The sequence below is a fragment of the Ranitomeya variabilis genome, chromosome 7 (genome assembly GCF_051348905.1).
Source record: "Ranitomeya variabilis isolate aRanVar5 chromosome 7, aRanVar5.hap1, whole genome shotgun sequence".
Taxonomy (NCBI): domain Eukaryota; kingdom Metazoa; phylum Chordata; class Amphibia; order Anura; family Dendrobatidae; genus Ranitomeya; species Ranitomeya variabilis.
This window is the reverse complement of record NC_135238.1, coordinates 240,915,964-240,940,502: the sequence shown is the minus strand read 5'-3', so window position 1 is coordinate 240,940,502 and position 24,539 is coordinate 240,915,964.

The window sequence follows — 24,539 nt, the reverse complement described above, 5'->3', positions numbered from 1 at the left end:
TTGCTGAATTTGGCACAAAGAAAAATCATCGAAAAACACAAATCACAAAAAAAGTAACTTAAAAAGAAGATTAAAAAAGATAGTGTATTCCCTGAATATTGCTTTGTATGTGAACCCTGCACTGATCGACAATCACCAGTATATACACCGTCACCCAGTATAACCTCTCGGGTTGATGTAAATACTGACCGTGTGAACGTGGCCTGTGTGCGCTGCAGACCATACAGGGACCCATTATAACCACTGCACATCTTCCATACAGAATAACTGTCTACATAGAAAGTAAAATGGGTGGGATTGTCCACTACAGTAGAACCCCTGCTTAATCATTCCAGGGCCTCATGTTATAGAAGTACAATGGCTACTCACCTCCAGCAGCGGTGCCGTTCCAGCGGTGTTGGTGCTGCTATTTCCAGCACGTCACGTGACATTGTTGTGTTAAGGGACTGCTGCAGGCGGTCGCGGTCACTGTCCGGCTGCAGACGTTACTATTCCGGAGTGTACTATTCCACCTTGACGAAATATTGATGAGCTACAGCAGATTAACCGCGGGTGATTGGCTGCAGCAGACCCGACCAATGACACAATAATGTCACATGACCGGGAAAAGCGCTAACATCTTTTAAAGGGATAACAATGATATAGATATAGAGTGCTCTCAGTGGGAGAAACAAAATAGGAATCTTGTGGGAGTGATACCTTTTAATGGCCAACAAAATATAGTTACAAAGCATTCATCATTCACTATATTTTGTTGGCCATTAAAAGGTATCACACCTACAAGATTCCTATTTTGTTTCTCCCACTGAGAGCACTCTATATCTTTTTTTCTACTGGCTAAAAACACGGTACCAAACCACTTTTTTTCATTTGACTATAATACTATAGAACATATTAATTATAAGTAAAGCGATCCTGACCCCTAGAGGCAGACAGAAATATTACTGCTCATACGCTCTGAGTGTAAATGTTTCCTTACTGGCATAAAACCTGGATTTTCAGAGTAACGGATGAACCGTCTGTAATCATTTCCTATCTGTGCGAAAGTGGAATTCCCATCTCCAAGATCCTATCCCAACATGTAGTAATAATAATTACAATAATAATAACAACATTAGCAAATGCCTCTAATTAGAAATGTAGTATAGTTCTTCTGATTCTCTATGCCGCTTACCCCATGTGCAGGGTATTGCAGTAGCTTAGGCATCCATGGTTACAACTACTAACAACTAACTGTCACTATATGAGCATTCTGCTGAGCGTTTGTGTCTAGACCTGTCAGGTATCAGTGCGGTTGTGTTGTTTATGAAACAAAAAATCAGAAGAAACAAAATATAGAAAAAAACATTTGTTGGGAGGATGGAAATGGCAGGGGAAGCATTGAGGAGCCTGCAGGCTCCAGCCGGGGGTGATGACCTCCCCTGACATTATAGGAGCATCACACTGCCATATAGTGAGTGACAAATGCCACCACATCCAGCCCAAATAATACTGCCAGACAGCTCATATAATGATTAAATAATACCGCCATACGCGTCATCTAATACTGCTATATAGTCAGTGAGTAATACTAATATAGACATATAAGTCATAACATGTCATGCAGGGCTCAAATAATACCGCCATACGATGCACATACACATCAATAATGTCATGCAGGAGCAAATAACACCGCACCTGAAATTAAAGGAGCTATCCCGGCAAAACATTTACCAGCTTTTCACAGGATAGGTGCTAAGGGTCTGCTCTGTGGCGACCGGGACCACTGCACCCTTCACAAATCACAAGAACAGGGGTCCCATGTGCTCCACATGATTGGAGAGTTAGTGCAGAGGCGTGACCACCCCTAAATTCACTTTCTGTGACAGCAGTGGCCACGTGTATTACTACTCCCATAGAAGTGATGGTGCAGTGGTCACTCCTGTGCACTACTACTCCTATAGAAGTGAATGGAGCGGTGGTCACACCTGTGCACTACTACTCCTATAGAAGTGAATGGAGTGGTGGTCACACCCGTGCACTCCTCCTATAGAAGTGAATGGAGCGGTGGTCACACCTGTGCACTACTACTCCTATAGATGTGAATGGAGTGGTGGTCACATCTGCGCACTACTACTCCTATAGATGTGAATGGCAGTAGTGGTCACCTGTGCGCTACTACTCCTATAGAAGTGAATGGAGCGGTGGTCACACCTGTGCACTACTACTCCTATAGAAGTGAATGGAGTGGTGGTCACACCCGTGCACTCCTCCTATAGAAGTGAATGGAGCGGTGGTCACACCTGTGCACTACTACTCCTATAGATGTGAATGGAGTGGTGGTCACATCTGCGCACTACTACTCCTATAGATGTGAATGGCAGTAGTGGTCACCTGTGCGCTACTACTCCTATAGAAGTGAATGGAGCGGTGGTCACACCTGTGCACTACTACTCCTATAGATGTGAATGGAGCGGTGGTCACACCTGTGCGCTACTACTCCTATAGAAGTGAATGGAGCGGTGGTCACACCTATGCAATACTACTCCTATAGATGTGAATGGAGCGGTGGTCACACCTGTGCACTACTACTCCTATAGAAGTGAATGAAGCAGTGGTCACACCTGTGCACACTACTACTCCTATAGAAGTGAATGGAGCGGTGGTCACACCTGTGCACTACTACTCCTATAGAAGTGAAAGGAGCGGTGGTCACATCTGCGCACTACTACTCCTATAGAGGTGAATGGCAGTAGTGGTCACCTGTGCACTACTACTCCTATAGATGTGAATGGAGCAGTGGTCACACCTACGGGCTACTACTCCTATAGATGTGAATGGAGCAGTGGTCACACCTGTGTGCTACTACTCCTATAGAAGTGAATGGAGCGGTGGTCACGCCTGTGCACTACTCCTATAGATGTGAATGGAGCGGTGGTCACACCTGTGCACTACTCCTATAGAAGTGAATGGAGCGGTGGTCACACCTGTGCACTACTACTCCTATAGAAGTGAATGGAGCGGTGGTCACACCTGTGCGCTACTACTCCTATAGAAGTGAATGGAGCAGTGGTCTCACCTGTGCACTACTACTCCTATAGAAGTGAATGGAGCAGTGGTCACACCTGCGGGCTACTACTCCTATAGAAGTGAATGGAGCGGTGGTCACACCTGTGCACTACTACTCCTATAGAAGTGAATGGAGCGGTGGTCACACCTGCGGGCTACTACTCCTATAGAAGTGAATGGAGCGGTGGTCACACCTGTGGGCTACTACTCCTATAGAAGTGAATGGAGCGGTGGTCACACCTGTGCGCTACAACTTCTATAGAAGTGAATGGAGTGGTGGTCACATCTGCGCGCTACTACTCCTATAGATGTGAATGGAGCGGTGGTCACACCTGTGCACTACTGCTACTCCTATAGATGTGAATGGCAGTAGTGGTCACCTGTGCGCTACTACTCCTATAGAAGTGAATGGAGCGGTGGTCACACCTGTGCACTACTACTATAGAAGTGAATGGAGCGGTGGTCACACCTGTGCACTACTACTCCGATAGAAGTAAATGGAGTGGTGGTCACAGCTGTGCACTACTACTACTCCTATAGATGTGAATGGCAGTAGTGCTCACCTGTGCGCTACTACTCCTATAGATGTGAATGGAGCGGTGGTCTTCACCTGTGCACTACTATTCCCACAGAAATGAATGGAGCGGTGGTCACACCTGTGCACTACTATTCCCACAGAAATGAATGGAGCGGTGGTCACACCTGTGCACTACTATTCCCACAGAAATGAATGGAATGCTGGTCACTTATACACACTAACACTCCATTCACACTGGATTTTAGGACTCCAGTTTTTGCGATTAGTAGGAGGCCACAGTGGTTGGACCCCCACTATCAAATATCCTGTGTTGGAACTGAAATAACCCCTTTAAATAATAGCACAATATATTGTGTAAATTAAACTATGCCCCATTTAGCCAGAGACTCTGATGACTGCATCAATTACTGAAAGGCAGTCATTGAATATGGACATCTTAAAGGGGATGTATCCTACTGGACAACCCCTTACTAATGGTTCCATGGGGCTGAATACATTACAAATAATCTATATTTCCTCCTGGACTGGCACAGCTCCACTGCTCTTAGCGCTCTGTCTCTGCTGTCTCAACAATGTCACGTGACCACTGCAGCCAATCAGTCAGAGAGGCAGAACACTGTATATAAAGCTGTGATGGTGGAAGCAGCGGTGATGTGACTTTTTTAGGTCAGGACGCATGCTGCCGAGAGCAGAGGAGCGTCACCAGTCTGGGAGGTGAATATAGTTGAATGTATGTAGCATCCTGTGGCCATTAATGAGGGCTGGTCCAGTGATGTGGGAAGCGCTAGGCCATAAAGGGGGCACTTATTTCCCCCCTAAAGGTATTTTTATTTGGCTAAAAATCATTTTTGCAATAAGGTGTAATTCAGAATGTGTTTGCAGCATCCACGTGCAGAGCATCCGTGGGCTCATCTTACGCCGTAACGCTGCATTATGGTAAAAAAACAAAGGTGATTGTTCATCCTGCGCCCTGAAAAAAAGAAGCCAGAAGTGGCAGTGCCCAAAAAAGTGAGATAAACCGTGTACAGACCATAAAATGTTACCAAACGTGCAGCTGCGCGTCCTCGCACATGGGCAGAACATGAGCCGCGCCGGTCGCCAGCATGCTGCCGCAGAAGTCGCGTCTAGGCCTCGCTCACACGCGAGCGATATGTCTCATGTGTAGCCGAGAGATCCGCGGCAAATACCGGAGACATGTGCGATCAAAATCAGCAATGCAAGTCAACGGGCCGTGAAGAAAATCGTAAAGCGCCCGGAAAACGACGTGGGAACGTGGCCGGATTGTCACCGACACCGTGAGCGCCAAGATGTCCGCAGAATACAAGCTCTCACGTGGCGAGGACGGAGGGAAAATAACAGAAAAAGCTACGGAAGACACAACATGGCGCCATTACCTGTACACGGGAGTCTCCACCATCACCACAGAGCTCACCGGCCACCGAGAATACCACAGGGCGCCTCCTGTCCATAGCAACCAATCAGAGCGCAGCTTTCATTATTCCACAGTAGTTTAAGATTTGAAATCTAAATTCTGACTGGTTGCTATGCGCAGCTAGGCAGTATTACTATAGAGAGCAACCAATGAGAACGCAGCTTTCATTTTACCACAGCAGATGGTTCAGCAGATTGATGAGGCGCAGTTCACACTGCAGAGCTTCCTCGCTGTCCATATTACACCACCAGGAGGGCGCCGCGCAGCAGTCAGCGGAGGCGGACGGTGGGTATATCGTGTGTAAATGTCTGCCGTTGTGGAGAAAAGTTTTGAGACTGACACAAATGTCGGTCTTCAATCAGTTTTCTGCTTCAGCTTTTTTAGTGACAATTTGCATTAAGTTTGTGAGGAGAAATCAGATGAATTACAAAGTCATTTGTGGCCATGAGAATGCGCTTAATCACAAAAGCCCATGTGCATCGAGTATCAGACACGGAGCGGCCGGCTGACATCAGGTCAGTCATTTGTCGTTACCTCAGGAGAAAGTGTGAACAAGGACAAGGCAGCTGAGGTCACCCCGTCCTGATGATTGACCTCTACTGCGTCCCCTGTTATGACCCCAATGGCAGAGGGTCTCAAAAATACATACCAAGTCTGCAAACACAAAAAACCAGCTCATAGGGCAGTGGTAACTGGGCTGACCATATATCTAATCCTAGCACCACAAATAGCAGCAGCCGGGGAACGTTCCTACGTTGGTTCTAGACGTCTCGCGCCAGCCGGAGAACTAACTAACCCTAGAAGGGAAAAGATAGACCTTTCTTGCCTCCAGAGAAAAGACCCCAAAAGTTGGATACAAGCCCCCAACAAATAATAACGGTGAGGTAAGGAGAAAAGACAAACGTAAGAATGAACTAGATATTTAGCAAAGAGAGGCCCACTGACTAATAGCAGAATATAGTAAGATGACTTATACGGTCAGCAAAAACCCTATCAAAATTTCCACGCTGGATATTCAAGAACCCCCGAACCGTCTAACGGCCCGGGGGGAGAACACCAGCCCCCTAGAGCTTCCAGCAGAATCAGGAATCACATTTAGTACAAGCTGGACAAAAAATAATAGCAATGCAAATAACCAAAAAACAAGGAAGCAAGACTTAGCTTAATTTTGCAAAATCCAGGACCAGCAGACAGGAGCAAACAGGAAGGAACTGATTACAACGATGCCAGGCACTGGACTGAGAATCCAGGGAGTTTATATAGCAACACCCCTGGACTAACGACTCAGGTGGGTGCCAAACTGAGGAAAGACAATCCCAGAGTCATATCACTAGTGACCACAAGAGGGAGCCAAAAAAGTCTAATTCACAACAGTACCCCCCCTTTAAGGAGGGGTCACCGAACCCTCACCAAGACCACCAGGGCGATCAGGATGAGCAGCGTGAAAGGCACGAACTAAATCGGCCGCATGCACATCAGAGGCAACCACCCAGGAATTATCCTCCTGACCATAGCCCTTCCACTTGACCAGATACTGAAGCCTCCGCCTGGAGAGACGAGAATCCAAGATCTTCTCCACCACGTACTCCAACTCGCCCTCAACCAACACCGGAGCAGGAGGCTCAACAGAAGGAACCACAGGTACAACGTACCGCCGCAACAAAGACCTATGGAACACGTTGTGAATGGCAAACGACACCGGAAGATCCAAGCGAAAGGACACAGGATTAAGGATTTCCAATATCTTGTAAGGACCGATGAAGCGAGGCTTAAATTTAGGGGAGGAGACCTTCATAGGAACAAATCGAGAAGACAGCCATACCAAATCCCCAACACGAAGTCGGGGACCCACACCGCGGCGGCGGTTGGCAAAACGCTGAGCCTTCTCCTGTGACAACTTCAAGTTGTCCACCACATGATTCCAGATCTGCTGCAACCTATCCACCACGGAATCTACCCCAGGACAGTCAGAAGGCTCCACATGTCCCGAGGAAAAACGAGGATGGAAACCAGAGTTGCAAAAAAAAGGCGAAACCAAGGTAGCGGAACTAGCCCGATTATTAAGGGCAAACTCAGCCAACGGCAAGAAGGTCACCCAATCATCCTGATCTGCAGAAACAAAACACCTCAAATAAGCCTCCAGAGTCTGATTAGTTCGCTCCGTTTGTCCATTAGTTTGAGGATGAAAGGCAGACGATAACGACAAATCAATGCCCATCTTAGCACAAAAGGATCGCCAGAACCTGGAAACAAACTGGGATCCTCTGTCAGACACGATATTCTCAGGAATGCCGTGTAAACGAACCACATTCTGAAAGAACAAGGGAACCAGATCGGAAGAGGAAGGCAGTTTAGGCAAAGATACCAAATGGACCATCTTGGAAAAGCGATCACATACCACCCAGATGACAGACATACCTTGAGACACCGGAAGATCTGAAATGAAATCCATGGAAATGTGTGTCCAAGGCCTCTTCGGGACAGGCAAGGGCAAGAGCAAGCCGCTGGCACGAGAACAGCAAGGCTTAGCCCGAGCACAAGTCCCACAGGACTGCACAAATGACCGCACATCCCGTGACAAGGAAGGCCACCAAAAGGACCTAGCCACCAGATCTCTGGTGCCAAAAATTCCCGGATGCCCTGCCAACACCGAGGAATGAACCTCGGAAATGACTCTGCTGGTCCACTTATCAGGAACAAACAGTCTGTCAGGTGGACAAGAGTCAGGTCTACCAGCCTGAAATCTCTGCAACACACGTCGCAAATCCGGAGAAATGGCTGACAAGATTACTCCCTCTTTAAGGATACCAACTGGTTCTGCGACTCCAGGAGAGTCAGGCACAAAGCTCCTTGAAAGAGCATCAGCCTTCACATTCTTTGAACCTGGTAAATACGAGACCACAAAGTCAAAACGGGAGAAAAACAATGACCAACGGGCCTGTCTAGGATTCAGGCGTTTAGCAGACTCGAGATACATCAGATTCTTGTGATCAGTCAAGACCACCACACGATGCTTAGCACCCTCGAGCCAATGACGCCACTCCTCAAATGCCCACTTCATGGCCAGCAACTCCCGATTGCCAACATCATAATTCCGCTCAGCAGGCAAAAACTTCCTAGAGAAGAAAGCACATGGTCTCATTACAGAGCAACCAGGGCCTCTCTGCGACAAAACGGCCCCTGCCCCAATCTCAGAAGCATCCACTTCAACCTGAAAGGGAAGTGAGACATCAGGCTGGCACAAAACAGGCGCTGAAGTAAACCGGCGCTTCAACTCTTGAAAAGCTTCCACGGCTGCAGGAGCCCAGTTAGCAACATCAGAACCTTTCTTGGTCATATCCGTCAAAGGTTTAACAACGCTAGAAAAATTAGCGATAAAACGACGGTAGAAGTTAGCAAAACCCAAGAACTTCTGAAGACTCTTAACTGACGTGGGTTGAGTCCACTCATGAATAGCTCGGACCTTGACTGGGTCCATCTCCACCGCAGAAGGGGAAAAAATAAAACCCAAAAAGGGAACCTTCTGTACTCCAAAGAGACACTTTGAGCCCTTAACAAACAAAGCATTCTCACGCAAAACCTGAAACACCATCCTGACCTGCTCTACATGCGAGTCCCAATCATCAGAAAAAAACAGAATATCATCCAGATAAACAATCATAAATTTATCCAGATACTTCCGGAAAATATCATGCATAAAGGACTGAAACACTGAAGGAGCATTAGAGAGCCCGAAAGGCATCACCAAGTACTCAAAATGACCTTCGGGCGTATTAAATGCAGTTATTCATCTCCTTGCTTAATGCGCACAAGGTTGTACGCACCACGAAGATCTATCTTGGTGAACCACTTGGCACCTTTAATCCGGGCAAACAAGTCCGACAACAGAGGCAAAGGATACTGAAATTTAACAGTGATTTTATTCAGAAGCCGATAGTCAATACAAGGTCTCAAAGATCCGTCCTTCTTGGCCACAAAAAAGAATCCCGCACCAAGAGGGGAAGAGGATGGACGGATATGCCCCTTCTCCAGAGATTCCTTGCTATACGAACGCATTGCGGTATGCTCAGGTACAGACAGATTAAATAGTCTTCCCTTAGGAAATTTACTACCTGGAATCAAATCTATGGCGCAGTCACAGTCCCTATGAGGAGGCAGAGCACTGGACCTGGACTCGCTGAATACATCCTGGTAATCAGACAAATACTCAGGAACTTCCGAAGGAGTAGAGGAAGCAATAGACACCGGCGGGGAGTCACCATGAATTCCCTGACAGCCCCAACTTGACACAGACATTGCCTTCCAATCCAAGACTGGATTATGGGTCTGTAACCATGGCAGACCCAAAACGACCAAATCATGCATTTTATGCAGAACAAGAAAACGAATCACCTCCCGATGTTCAGTAGTCATGCACATGGTTACCTGTGTCCAAAACTGCGGTTTATTTTCTGCCAATGGCGTAGCATCAATACCTCTAAGAGGGATAGGATTTACCAATGGCTCAAGAACAAAACCACAACGCTTGGCAAACGACAGATCCATAAGACTCAGGGCAGCACCTGAATCCACAAACGCCATAACAGGGTAAGAAGACAATGAGCAAATTAAAGTCACAGACAAAATAAATTTAGGTTGCAAATTACCAATGGCGACAGGACTAACAACCCTTGTTAGGCGTTTAGAGCATGCTGATATAACATGTGTAGAATCACCACAGTAAAAACACAACCCATTCTGACGTCTATGATTTTTCCGTTCATTTCTAGTCTGAATTCTACCACATTGCATTAAATCAGGTGTTTGTTCAGACAACACCACCAGAGGATTCGCGGCTTTGCGCTCCCGCAAACGCCGGTCAATTTGAATAGCCAGTGCCATGGAATCATTCAGACCTGTAGGAATGGAGAAACCCACCATCACATTCTTAATGGCTTCAGAAAGGCCATTTCTGAAATTTGCGGCCAGAGCACACTCATTCCACTGAGTAAGCACGGACCATTTCCGAAATTTTTGGCAATACACTTCAGCTTCATCCTGCCCCTGGGAAATAGCCAACAAGGCTTTTTCTGCCTGAATTTCAAGATTGGGTTCCTCGTAAAGCAATCCGAGCGCCAGAAAAAACGCATCAACATTTGCCAATGCCGGATCTCCTGGCGCTAGCGAGAAGGCCCAATCCTGAGGGTCGCCCCGTAAGAAAGAGATAACAATTTTTACTTGCTGAGCTGAATCTCCAGATGAACGGGGTCTCAGAGATAGAAACAATTTACAATTATTCCTGAAATTCCTAAACTTAAATCGGTCTCCAGAGAACAGCTCAGGAATAGGTATTTTAGGTTCAGACATTGGACTACTGGTAACAAAATCTTGTATACCCTGCACACGAGCAGCAAGCTGATCCACACTTGTAATCAAAGTCTGGACATTCATGTCTGCAGCAAGCACAAGCCACTCAGAGGTAAAGGGGAGGAAAAAAAAGAGGGGAAAAAAAAAAAAAAAACCTCAGACTTTGCTTTCTTGTAATCCCACTTCTGCAATGCATTAAACATTCAACCTAGGCCTGGCATACTGTTATGACCCCAATGGCAGAGGGTCTCAAAAATACATACCAAGTCTGCAAACACAAAAAACCAGCTCATAGGGCAGTGGTAACTGGGCTGACCATATATCTAATCCTAGCACCACAAATAGCAGCAGCCGGGGAACGTGCCTACGTTGGTTCTAGACGTCTCGCGCCAGCCGGAGAACTAACTAACCCTAGAAGGGAAAAGATAGACCTTTCTTGCCTCCAGAGAAAATACCCCAAAAGTTGGATACAAGCCCCCAACAAATAATAACGGTGAGGTAAGGAGAAAAGACAAACGTAAGAATGAACTAGATATTTAGCAAAGAGAGGCCCACTGACTAATAGCAGAATATAGTAAGATGACTTATACGGTCAGCAAAAACCCTATCAAAATTTCCACGCTGGATATTCAAGAACCCCCGAACCGTCTAACGGCCCGGGGGGAGAACACCAGCCCCCTAGAGCTTCCAGCAGAATCAGGAATCACATTTAGTACAAGCTGGACAAAAAATAATAGCAATGCAAATAACCAAAAAACAAGGAAGCAAGACTTAGCTTAATTTTGCAAGATCCAGGACCAGCAGACAGGAGCAAACAGAAAGGAACTGATTACAACGATGCCAGGCACTGGACTGAGAATCCAGGGAGTTTATATAGCAACACCCCTGGACTAACGACCCAGGTGGGTGCCAAACTGAGGAAAGACAATCCCAGAGTGATATCACTAGTGACCACAAGAGGGAGCCAAAAAAGTCTAATTCACAACAGTCCCCCCTCCCGGGGGCTGTGGTGGTCTGATCAGACCATGTTCCTGCAGGTCAGACCGGCCATTACACAGCGGGGGAAGACAGCAGCAAAAAAGGCCAACACAGTTCTGGGATGTATTAACGGAAGCATACAGTCCATCTAGATCACGTGAAGTAATTCTCCCCGTCTACTCCTCCTTGGTCAGACCTCACCTGGAATAGTGGGTCCAGTTCTGGGTGCCACATTTTAAAAAAGACATTGAAGAACTAGAGCAAGTTCAGAGAAGAGCAACCAGGTTGGTGAGGAGACAAGCCAAGTATGTCCTACGAGGAACGGTTACAGGATCTGGGAATGTTTAGCTTGTGAAAAAGAAGACGGAGAGGAGACTTAATAGCTGTCTAAAAATATCTGAGACTCATTAGCACATGAAAACACGAGAATCAATGGAATGAAAGTGAGAAGATACAGATTAGATATTAGGAAAAACTTTTTGACAGTGAGGGCGATCAATGAGTGGAACAGGCGGCCACAAAATATGGTGAGTTCTCCTTCAATGGAAGTCTTCAAGCAGAGGCTGGACAGACATCTGTCTGAGATGATTAGTGAATCCTGCATTGAGCAGGGGTTGGTCACGATGACCCCGGAGGTCCGTCCGACTCTGACATTCTATGAATTCTATGATCTGCCCACAAGCCGATATCCAGCTGTCTGGGCGAATCGCAGAAGTCTGGAGAAAACAGGGCAGCACTGCCAATATTGAGGTTTTACAAAAGCGTAAAAACTGAGGGAATATTTATAATTGTCTGTCAGTAACCATGGAAACCGTGACTAAAAGAACTAATAAGGCTGCCGTCACACTAGCAGTATTTGGTCAGTATTTTTCATCAGTATTTGTAATCCAAAACCAGGAGTGGGTGATAAATACAGAAGTGGTGCAAATGTTTTTATACTTTTCCTCTATTTCTTCCACTCCTGGTTTTGGCTACAAATACTGATGTAAAATACTGACCAAATACTGCTAGTGTGACGGCAGCCTGACACTGACAAGTTTTAGATTTTGCAAAGCTTGCTGCCACGGCTGTAAGTTTATATCTCCACCAGGAGGTGCTGTGCCAACAAAATCTCTGTGCATTTTCCCAAATTAACTTATTACCCCCAAAATCTGACATCACCAAAAGAATAACGTATGGAGATAGGGGACACAAAAAGCAAATCTGCAAGCTGCCCCCAACATTACTGTCTGCTCCACATCTAATCTACAGCTGAGAACCAACAGAGGAAAAACCGAATATAAGTCATGACACAATAAACAAGGGGTGAAAGATAAAACACCTTTTATTAAAGCAATTGGTGGCACAACTAATGGAGGTGCCCGCACATACAAAGGAATAAATGAATGGAAAGTAAACGCATTAAAAAGTACAGCACAAAAACATGTAGAGACAACAGATAAATCACAGATCAATGGATGGGACCACCAGAAATAAAGAATAGATAATACTGATAGTCAAATCATCAGTATAAATCAAAACAAAACGTAATTAGATTTAACCCCTTAACGACCGCCGATACGCCTTTAAACGGCGGCAGTTAAGGGTACTTAAACCACAGCGCCGTTAATTATCGGCGCTGTGGAAAAAGTGAATAGCGCCCCCCAGAGTCGGATTTTCTCTGGGGTCTCGGTTGCCGGGGGTAGCCGAGACCCCAGAGAACATGATCCGGGGTTTTTTTACCCCCGGATCGCCGATTATTAACAGTTTACCGGCGGTCGCAAAAAAAAACAAAACGCGATTTCCCATTTAATTTCTCTGTCCTCCGATGTGATCGCACATCAGAGGACAGAAAAATGGGGTCCCCGATCGCCCCCCAATACTCACCTGTCTCCCCCGGTGCTCCTCGTGGCTCCCAATGGGCACCGCCATCTTGTTACGGCCAAAAAATGGCAGGCGCAGTGCATCCGCCGGCCGGCACCCAGAAGATCTTTGGGGTCTCGGCTACCCCACGGCAGAACATGATCGGGGTCGGTTTTTACAGACCCCTATTTTGCGATCGCCGGTAATTAACTGTTTACCGGCGGCCGCCGCAAAGAAAAAAAAAAGGCGATGTGTGATTCTCTGTCCTCTGATGTGATCGCACGTCAGAGGACAGAGAAATAGGGGGATTCGGGGACCCTGTTATAATTACCGGTGTCCCTGGGTCCTCCTGCGTCCCTTCCTGCCCGCCGGCTTCTTCATCTGGTAAGAAAATGGCGGGCGCATGCGCAGTGCGCCCACCATGATCTGCCGGCCGGCAGCTAGAGGAGTTGGGGCTAAATTTAGGGTTAGGGTTAGGGTTGGGGCTAAATTTAGGGTTAGGGTTGTGGCTAAATTTAGGGTTAGGGTTGGGGCTAAATTTAGGGTTAGGGTTGGGGCTACATTTAGGGTTAGGCTTGTTTCACACTTGCGTCGGAACGGGGCCATTGCAATGCGTCGGCCTGACGTACCGACGCACGTTGTGAAAATTGTGGGGCTATGGTTAGAGTTGGGGCTAAAGTTAGGGCTAGGGTTAGCGTTAGGGTTGGGGCTAAATTTAGGGCTAGGGTTAGGGTTGGGGCTAAATTTAGGGTTAGGGCTAGGGTTGGGGCTAAAGTTAGGGTTAGGGTTGGTATTAGGGTTAGCATTAGGGTTACGTTTGGGATTAGGGTTAGATTTGGGATTAGGGTTAAGGTTAGGGTTGGGATTAGGGTTAGGGGTGTATTGGGATTAGGGTTAGGTTTGAGGTTAGGGTTGAGATTAGGATTAGGGGTGTGTTGGATTTAGGGTTTTGATTAGGGTTATGGTTAGGGTTGAGATTAGGGTTGTTTTGGGGTTAGGGTTGTGATTAGGATTATGGATCGGGTTGGGATTAGGGTTAGGGGTGTGTTGGGGTTAGGGTTGGAGTTAGAATTGGGGGGTTTCCACTGTTTAGGTACATCAGGGAGTCTCCAAACACGAAAGCCAATTTTGCGCTCAAAAAGTCAAATGGTGCTCCCTCCCTTCTGAGCTCTGCCGTGCGCCCAAACAGTGGTTTACCCCCACATATGGGGCATCAGCGTACTCAGGATAAATTGGACAACAACTTTTGGCATCCAATTTCTCCTGTTACCCTTGTGAAAATAAAAACTTGGGGGCTAAAATATCTTTTTTGTGGAAAAAAAAAATATTTTTTATTTTCACGACTCTGCATTATAAACGTCTGTGAAGCACTTGGGCATTCAAAGTTCTCACCACACATCTAGATAAGTTCCTTGGGGGGTCTAGTTTCCAAAATGGGGTCACTTGTGGGGGGTTTCTACTGTTTAGGTACATCAGGGGCTCTGCAAACGCAACATAACGCCCGCAGACCATTCTATCAAAGTCTGCATTCAAAAACGGTGCTCCTTCCCTTCCGAGCTCTGCCATGCGCCCAAACAGTGGTCCCCCACATATGGGGTATCAGCGTACTCAGCATAAATTGCACAATATATTTTGGGGTCCAATTTCTCCTGTTACCCTTGTAAAAGTAAAAATTTGGGGGTGAAAAGATCATTTTTGTGGAAAAAATATGATTTTTTTTATTTTCATGGCTCTACATTATAAACTTCTGTGAAGCAGTTGGGGGTTCATAGTGCTCACCACACATCTAGATAAGCTCTTTGGGGGGGTCTAGTTTCCAAAATGGGGTCACTTGTGGGGGGTTTCTACTGTTTAGGTACATCAGGAGCTCTGCAAATGCAACATCACGCCCGCAGACCATTCCATCAAAGTCTGCATTCCAAGCGGCGCTCCTTCCCTTCCGAACCCCGATGAGTGCCCAAACAGTGCCCCCCCACATATGGGGTATCAGCATACTCAGGACGAACTGCTCAACCGATTTTGGGGTCCAATGCCTCCTGTTAGCCTTGAGAAAATAAAAAATTGCAGGCTAAAAAATCGTTTTTGAGGAAAAAAAAAAGGATTTTTTATTTTCACTGCTCTACTTTATAAATTTCTGTGAAGCACTTGGGGGGTTTAAAGTGCTCACCACACATCTAGATAAGTTCCTTAATGGGTCTAGTTTCCAAAATGGGGTCACTTGTGGGGGGATTCCACTGTTTAGGCACATCAGGGGCTCTCCAAACGCGACATGGCGTCCGATCTCAATTCCAGCCAATTCTACATTGAAAAAGTAAAACGGCGCTCCTTCTCTTCCAAGCTCTGCGGTGCGCCCAAACAGTGGTTTACCCCCACATATGGGGTATCGACGTACTCAGGAGACATTGCACAACAACTTTTGTGGTCTAATTTCTCCTGTTACCCTTGTGAAAATAAAAATTTGGGGGCATAAAGATCATTTTTGTAGAAAAAAAGCGATTTTTTATTTTAGCGGCTCTACGTTATAAACTTCTGTGAAGCACTTGGGGGGTTTAAAGTGCTCACCACACATCTAGATAAGTTCCTTAAGGGGTCTAGTTTCCAAAATGGTGTCACTTATGGAGCGTTTCCACTGTTTAGGCACATCAGGGGCTCTCCAAACGCGACATGGCATCCGATCTCAATTCCAGCCAATTCTGCATTGAAAAAGTCAAACGGTGCTCCTTCACTTCCAAGCTCTGCGGTGCGCCCAAACAGTGGTTTACCCCCACATATGGGGTATCGGCGTATTCAGGAGAAATTGCACAACAACATTTATGGTTAAATTTCTGTTTTTACACTTGTGAAAATAAAAAAAAATGGTTCTGAATTAAAATGTTTGCAAAAAAAAGTTAAATGTTAATTTTTTCCTTCCACATTGTTTCAGTTCCTGTGAAGTACGTAAAGGGTTAATAAACTTCTTGAATGTGGTTTTGAGCACCTTGAGGGGTGCAGTTTTTAGAATGGTGTCACACTTGGTTATTTTCTATCATATAGACCCCTCAAAATGACTTCAAATGTGATGTGGTCCCTAAAAAAAACATGGTGTTGTACAAATGAGTAATTGCTGATCAACTTTTAACCCTTACAACTCCCTAACAGAAAAAAAAATTTGTTTCCAAAATTGTGCTGATGTAAAGTAGACATGTGAGAAATGTTATTTATTAACTATTTTTTGTGACTTATCTCTCTGATTTAAGGGCATAAAAATACAAAGTTTGAAAATTGCAAAATGTTAAAAATTTTCGCCATATTTCCGTTTTTTTCATAAATAATCGCAAGTAATAGCGAAGAAATGTTACCACTAACATGAAGTACAATATGTCACGAAAAAACAGTCTCAGAATCAGCGGGATCCGTTAAAGTATTCCAGAGTTATAACCTCATAAAGTGACAGTGGTCAGAATTGTAAAAATTGGCCCGGTCATTAAGTACCAGATTGGCTCTGTCACTAAGGGGTTAATGCATAGGAAAGAGTATATGTAAATAACAATAATATCACACGGACCAATAATGGGTGATAATCAAATGTTGTGATTACATGTGATGTATTCACCAGGAAGGCATGGAGTCATACAGCAAGTGGACAGGATACACTAGATCAATATATACAGTACAGACCAAAAGTTTGGACACACCTTCTCATTTAAAGATTTTTCTGTATTTTCATGACTATGAACATTGTACATTCACACTGAAGGCATCAAAACTATGAATTAACACATGTGGAATTATATACTTAACAAAAAAGTGTGAAACAATTGAAATTATGTCTTATATTCTAGGTTCTTCACAGTAGCCACCTTTTGCTTTGACTGCTTTGCACAATCTTGGCATTCTCTTGATGAGCTCCAAGAGGTAGTCACCGGGAATGGTCTTCCAACAATCTTGCAGGAGTTCCCAGAGATGCTTAGCACTTGTTGGCCCTTTTGCCTTCACTCTGCGGTCCAGCTCACCCCAAACCATCTTGATTGGGTTCAGGTCTGGTGACTGTGGAGGCCAGGTCATCTGGCGTAGCACCCCATCACTCTCCTTCTTGGTCAAATAGCCCTTACTCAGCCTGGAGGTGTGTTTGGGGTCATTGTCCTGTTGAAAAATAAATGATGGTCCAACTAAACGCAAACCGGATGGAATAGCATGCCGCTGCAAGATGCTGTGGTAGCCTGGTGTGTCCAAACTTTTGGTCTGTACTGTATATATGTGGGCACACGGTAAAGAGTGCCACTGCATTCACCTGTCATATGTGTACAAATAAAGAGTGCAATCCAAATCAAAGGGTCAAATAGAGATGTGAAGCAGTAATATTACCTGGTGATATGCTGTATTGGTGCGGCACGTACCCCGACACGCATTTCGGACAGCATCCTTCATCAGGGGACGTCTCCTGTATCCTGTCCATGTACTGTATTCCTCCATGTCTTCCTGGTGTATACATCACATGTAATCACAGCATTTGATTATCACCCATCATTGGTACTGTGGTAGAGCGCCTCACTCGTCTGGACACAGAGGTAAATAAGGAACACCGTCTCTTTCAGAAAATGCTTGGTTTATTGTATCAGCATAAACCAAGCTTAAAAAGTAAACACAGCCCTCTGGGCAAAACGAAGAAACAAAAGAAAGAAACACAGTCCTTTTCCTAGCGGGATCAGACCGCTAACTGACAGCAATGTGCATGGTTCAGTTAGAGCACATAACTCCCAGGAGTCCTATCTCTCCAGGACCCACTGAACACTGAAAGATCTGCCAGTCAGCCATTTAAGCCCTGACCTTGTGACTCCATCATGTTGATTGATCACATGATTCTGACATCACACAGGTCCTGGCAGTTTTTAGGAGGAGATACGTGGACATTCTCCCTCCCGCTCTATGCATGTCCACTAAAACCAGCCCATCATATAACTTTATATATACCATCCCAACACGCAGTGCTGGAGGAAACTATTCTGGTTTTACATCACTGACGCGATCATGCGCCATCAATTCACCAGTGGCTCTGTCACAGTACATATGATATCCTTGTTATTTACATATACGCTTTCCTATGCATTTAATCTAATTACGATTTATTTTGATATATACTGATGATTTGACTATCAGTATTATCTATTCTATACTTTATTTCTGGTGGTCCCATCCATTGATCTCTGATGTATCAATTGTTTCTACATGCTTTTGTGCTGTACCTTTTATTGCGTTTACTTTCCATTCATTTATTCCTTTGTATGTGCGGGCACCTCCGTTAGTTGTGCCACCATGTCACCAATTGCATTAATAAAAGGTATTTTATCTTTCACCCCTTGTTTATTGTATCATGACCTATATTCGTTTTTTCCCTCGGTTAGTTCTCATTCAATTTCCCTAATTGTCTGCCACTCTTCCATTTGTGTGTGTGTATGTATATATGCATATATATATATATGTGTGTGTGTGTGTGTGTGTGTATGTATATACAGTGGGGCAAAAAAGTATTTAGTCAGTCAGCAATAGTGCAAGTTCCACCACTTAAAAAGATGAGAGGCGTCTGTAATTTACATCATAGGTAGACCTCAACTATGGGAGACAAACTGAGAAATAAAAATCCAGAAAATCACATTGTCTGTTTTTTTATCATTTTATTTGCATTTTATGGTGGAAAATAAGTATTTGGTCAGAAACAAAATTTCAGCTCAATACTTTGTAATATATCCTTTGTTGGCAATGACAGAGGTCAAACGTTTTCTGTAAGTCTTCACAAGGTTGCCACACACTGTTGTTGGTATGTTGGCCCATTCCTCCATGCAGATCTCCTCTAGAGCGGTGATGTTTTTGGCTTTTCGCTTGGCAACATGGACTTTCAACTCCCTCCAAAGGTTTTCTATAGGGTTGAGATCTGGAGACTGGCTAGGCCACTCCAGGACCTTGAAATGCTTCTTACGAAGCCACTCCTTCGTTGCCCTGGCGGTGTGCTTTGGATCATTGTCATGTTGAAAGACCCAGCCACGTTTCATCTTCAATGCCCTTGCTGATGGAAGGAGGTTTGCATTCAAAATCTCACGATACATGGCCCCATTCATTCTTTCATGTACCCGGATCAGTCGTCCTGGCCCCTTTGCAGAGAAACAGCCCCAAAGCATGATGTTTCCACCACCATGCTTTACAGTAGGTATGGTGTTTGATGGATGCAACTCAGTATTCTTTTTCCTCCAAACACGACAAGTTGTGTTTCTACCAAACAGTTCCAGTTTGGTTTCATCAGACCATAGGACATTCTCCCAAAACTCCTCTGGATCATCCAAATGCTCTCTAGCAAACTTCAGACGGGCCCGGACATGTACTGGCTTAAGCAGTGGGACACGTCTGGCACTGTAGGATCTGAGTCCATGGTGGCGTAGTGTGTTACTTATGGTAGGCCTTGTTACATTGGTCCCAGCTCTCTGCAGTTCATTCACTAGGTCCCCCGCGTGGTTCTGGGATTTTTGCTCACCGTTCTTGTGATCATTCTGACCCCACGGGGTGGGATTTTGCGTGGAGCCCCAGATCGAGGGAGATTATCAGTGGTCTTGAATGTCTTCCATTTTCTAATTATTGCTCCCACTGTTGATTTCTTCACTCCAAGCTGGTTGGCTATTGCAGATTCAGTCTTCCCAGCCTGGTGCAGGGCTACAATTTTGTTTCTGGTGTCCTTTGACAGCTCTTTGGTCTTCACCATAGTGGAGTTTGGAGTCAGACTGTTTGAGGGTGTGCACAGGTGTCTTTTTATACTGATAACAAGTTTAAACAGGTGCCATTACTACAGGTAATGAGTGGAGGAAAGAGGAGACTCTTAAAGAAGAAGTTACAGGTCTGTGAGAGCCAGAAATCTGGATTGTTTGTTTCTGACCAAATACTTATTTTCCACCATAATATGCAAATAAAATGATAAAAAAACAGACAATGTGATTTTCTGGATTTTTTTTTCTCAGTTTGTCTCCCATAGTTGAGGTCTACCTATGATGTAAATTACAGACGCCTCTCATCTTTTTAAGTGGTGGAACTTGCACTATTGCTGACTGACTAAATACTTTTTTGCCCCACTATATATATATATATATATATATATATATATATATATATATAATTGACTATATATATTAATGAAGCACCAGTTGATATACAGTGGGTACAGAGTTGTTCTGAAGCCGCTCCTTTGTTATTTTAGCTGTGTGCTTAGGGTCATTGTCTTGTTGGAAGGTGAACCTGCGGCCAAGTCTGAGGTCCAGAGCACTCTGGAAGAGGTTTTCATCCAGGATATCTCTGTACTTGGCACATTCATGTTTCCTTCAATGGCAACCAGTCGTCCTGTCCCTGCAGCTGAAAAACACCCCCATAGCATGATGCTGCCTCCACCATGTTTCACTGTTGGGATTGTATTGGGCAGGTGATGAGCAGTGCCTGGTTTTCTACACACATAGCGCTTAGAATTATCACCAAAAAGGTCTATCTTCATCTCATCAGACCAGAGAATCTTATTTCTCATAGTCTGGGAGTCCTTCATGTGTTTTTAGCAAACTTTATGCGACTTTAATATGTCTTGCACAGAGGAGAGTCTTCCATCGAGCCACTCTGCCATAAAGGCCTGACTGGTGGAGGCTGCAGTGAAAGGTGACTTTATGGAACTTTCTCCCATCTCCCTCCGGCATTTCTGGAGCTCAGCCACAGTGATCTTGGGGGTCTTCTTTACCTCTCTCACCAAGGCTCTTCTCCCATGATTGATCAGTTTGGCTGGACGGCCAGGTCTAGGAAGACTTCTGGTGGTCCCAAACTTCTTTCATTTAGGCTACGTGCCCACGTTGCAGAATAGAAGCAGAATTTTCTGCTTCAATTCTGCATACCCTTGGCAGGAAAAACGCATGTGGATTTAGACGCGATTTATATGCGTTTTTACCACTTATTTACTGCGTTTTCCATGCGGATTTCTAATGGATGTCTATGGGTGCGGAATTGCCGCGATTCCGCAAAAATAGTGAACATGCTGCGTTTTTTTCTGCGATGCGTTTCCGCCGCGGAAAAAGACGCAGCTTGGGCACAACAATCGCGGAATGCATTAGAAATTAATGCGATGCTACTTGTAAGTGTTTTTTACGCATTTATGCTGCGGAAAATCGCACCAAAAATGCTTAAAAAAAGCAACGTGGGCACATAGCCTTAAGGATTATGGAGGCCACTGTACTCATAGGAACCTTGAGTACTGTAGAAATTCTGTTGTAACCTTGACCAGATCTGTGCCTTGCCACAAGTCTGTCTCTGAGCTCCTTGGCCAGTTCCTTTGACCTCATGATTCTCCTTTGGTCTGACATGCACTGTGAGCTGTGAGGTCTTAGATAGACAGGTGTGCGCCTTTCCAAATCAAGTCCTATCAGTGTAATTAAACACAGCTGGACTCCAATGAAGGAGGAGAACCATCTCAAGGAGGAACACAAGGAAATGGACAGCATGGGACCTATATATGAGTGTCTGAGCAAAGGGGCTGAATACTTATGACCATGTGATATTTTGTTTTTTCTGTTTTAATAAATTTGCAAAAATTTCTACATTTGTTTTTTTCAGTCTAGATGGGGTGCAGAGTGTACATTAATGAGAAAAAATTGTTTTTGAATTAATTAAATGGCTGCAATGAAACAAAGAGTGAAAAATGTAAGGGGGTCTGAAAACTTTTCGGACCCACTGTATATGCATTGCTCGTTCAGTTTGTTCTGTTTTCTAATCTTCAGCTGCAGGACGGGAGGATTATAGTAACATGATATGTTGGTCAGCTGTGCATAATCAACACAGATAATACCAGCCCATAATCTATAAGGGTATGTGCACACGGTCAGTAGATGGCAGCACTTTGGAGGCAGCACATGTCCGTTGCATCCAAAGCGCTGCTGGCTTTTGAATGCAGGTGATTCCGCATGTGTTCATTGAACTGTGCGGACTCACCGAGCTCAATACATTGTAAGGGTGAAATTTATCTTGCGGAGTGGTGGAGGCTTTACATCACTCCATCCGATGCTCAGCATAGTGCTTGGTTGGTGATGTACGGCTGCATGCAGCTGCTCGACCCGGCGGGGGCACAGTGTTCGTGCTGATGCCAGAGGAGTTCTGAACTCTGCAGTTATGGGGTCAGCAGAACGGTAGTGACTTATCTGCACTCTGCTTCTCAGCACTCGGCCCCCCGCTCTAACGTTACGGGGTCTCCACTTTGTGGCTGAATTGCTGCGGTTCCTTCCACTTCTCAGTAATGTCACTCACAGGTGATGGGGAAGATTCAGGAGGAAGAAATGTCATGGACGGATGTGTTACCCCAGAGGCTTCTATTACCGGACCGCGCTGGTATCAGGGAGCTGCGCACCACCGGATGTTCTATCATATCGTAGTAGTGGTGATGGCATGGGGGGGAGCAGAGGTTATACACTGGGGCATAATGGAGGGTCCAGAGGTTACTCAGTAATAGGTGGGGGCCTGGTTCTCATACACCGGGAGGACCTGGGACGTATGTTATACACCAGGGGGTGACTAGGCCAGATATTATACACTTTGGGGGAGTTGTGGCTGGATATTATACACCTGGGAGGCGATGGGGCTGGATGTTATACTTCTGGGATGAAAAAGCCAGATATTATACACTGGGGGTGATGGGTCTGGATAATATACATGGGGGTGGGGAGGGTGTTGATGGGGCTGGATGTTATACTGGGGGGGGATATGAGGCTGGATGTTAAACACAGGAGGTGATGGGGCTGGATGCTATACACAGGGATGGAGGGAGTGATGGAGCTGATTGTTATACTGGGGGGGGGGGGAGATGAGGCTGGATGTTATACACTGGGGGGGGGTGATGAGGCTGGCTGTTGTATTCTGGGAGATGAGAAGGCCAGATATTATACACTGGGGTGAAGGGTCTGTATAACATATGCAGCGCCCCAGAGTCCTGGTCGTTGCAGTACTGTGGCTCCGCCACTATGGGGAGCTATGGTGCGTCTGATGGCACTGAAGGAGTTCATCTGACCAGGTATCACAGACACCAATACATTTCACAGCCGGGCCTCCGGGGGGAGCTAAGGGTTCTATTCACTAGGCCACTCCCCACCATAGTGGGTAAACTTGGGGTCAGGCAGGAAGTCAGATCAGAAAGCTGACTGGGTTGGAACCAGGCAACACCTTGTGGCAGAGGGTGTTGTGGGGAAGATTCGGTAGGGTCCCTGTCAGGTTTGGGACCCTGACAGAGGCCTGGCTACAAGAAAGAACGTCACGGGACCGTGCCTGCTCAGCATAGCGGCGGTGCCCTAAGAAAGGATCAGAAGCGAGATATATTGTGCTGAGTGAGAAACGAGATCAAAGCAAGAAGGAGAATACCAGTAGGAGTCGTGCTGTAAGATCGAGGCAACATCCTACTGAGGCGCACAACCGGCGGCCGGAACGCCGAGGAAGTATTCATATATCTAGCTCCAAGCAATACTTCAAACCAACGGCAGGACAGTCAGTCTCAGGCGGGCTGTCTCACATACATCACCTATGCAGACATAGGGGGCAACCTGTGGAGAGGGGCGACTCTAGGGTCCTGGAAGAGCTCCGAGCCTACCCGTCATACGGGTGCGTCCCAACCATAACACCAGGGAGGGACGGAGGATTAGCAGAACATCATCTAATCGAGTTGTTGTGAGGGAACACGAGAAACAGACACAACAGTTGTGGGGACTATCCCGTAAGCACAGCAGGGGAGGACCACAACACATAGCGCTAGAAGGAAGGCACAGATTTCCACCTGCAAAGAGAACTCTGGAGGTGCCATCGGACCGGCCGGACTTGCGCAGCCTGGTGAACCGTATTCCGGACTGAGGACCCAGAGACCTTCAGTAAAGAGGTAAAGAGACTGCAACCTGGTGTCCTCGTTATTTACTGCACCGCACCACCACCACTATCTACATCTATCACTGTACGCCCCTCAGCAGGGTCACGGACTGGGTCTAGCCACCGTGACAACCCCAGAGCAGAGACTCAGAGGCCCGGTACCGGGTGCCCCTCGGCCCTGCGGCAGTGGGGGCGCTACACATACATGGGGTGTTGATGGGGCGATAGAGCTGGATGTTATAGGGGGGTGATATGGGTCTGGTTGTTATACTGGCGAGGATGAGGCTGGATGTTATACACTGGGGGGGGGGTGATGAGGCTGGATGTTATACATTGGGGGGGGGGTGATGAGGCTGGATGTTGTATTCTGGGAGATGACAAGGCCAGATATTATACACTGGGGTGAAGGGTCTGGATAACATACATGGGGGTGTTGATGGGGCGATAGAGCGGGATGTTATAGGG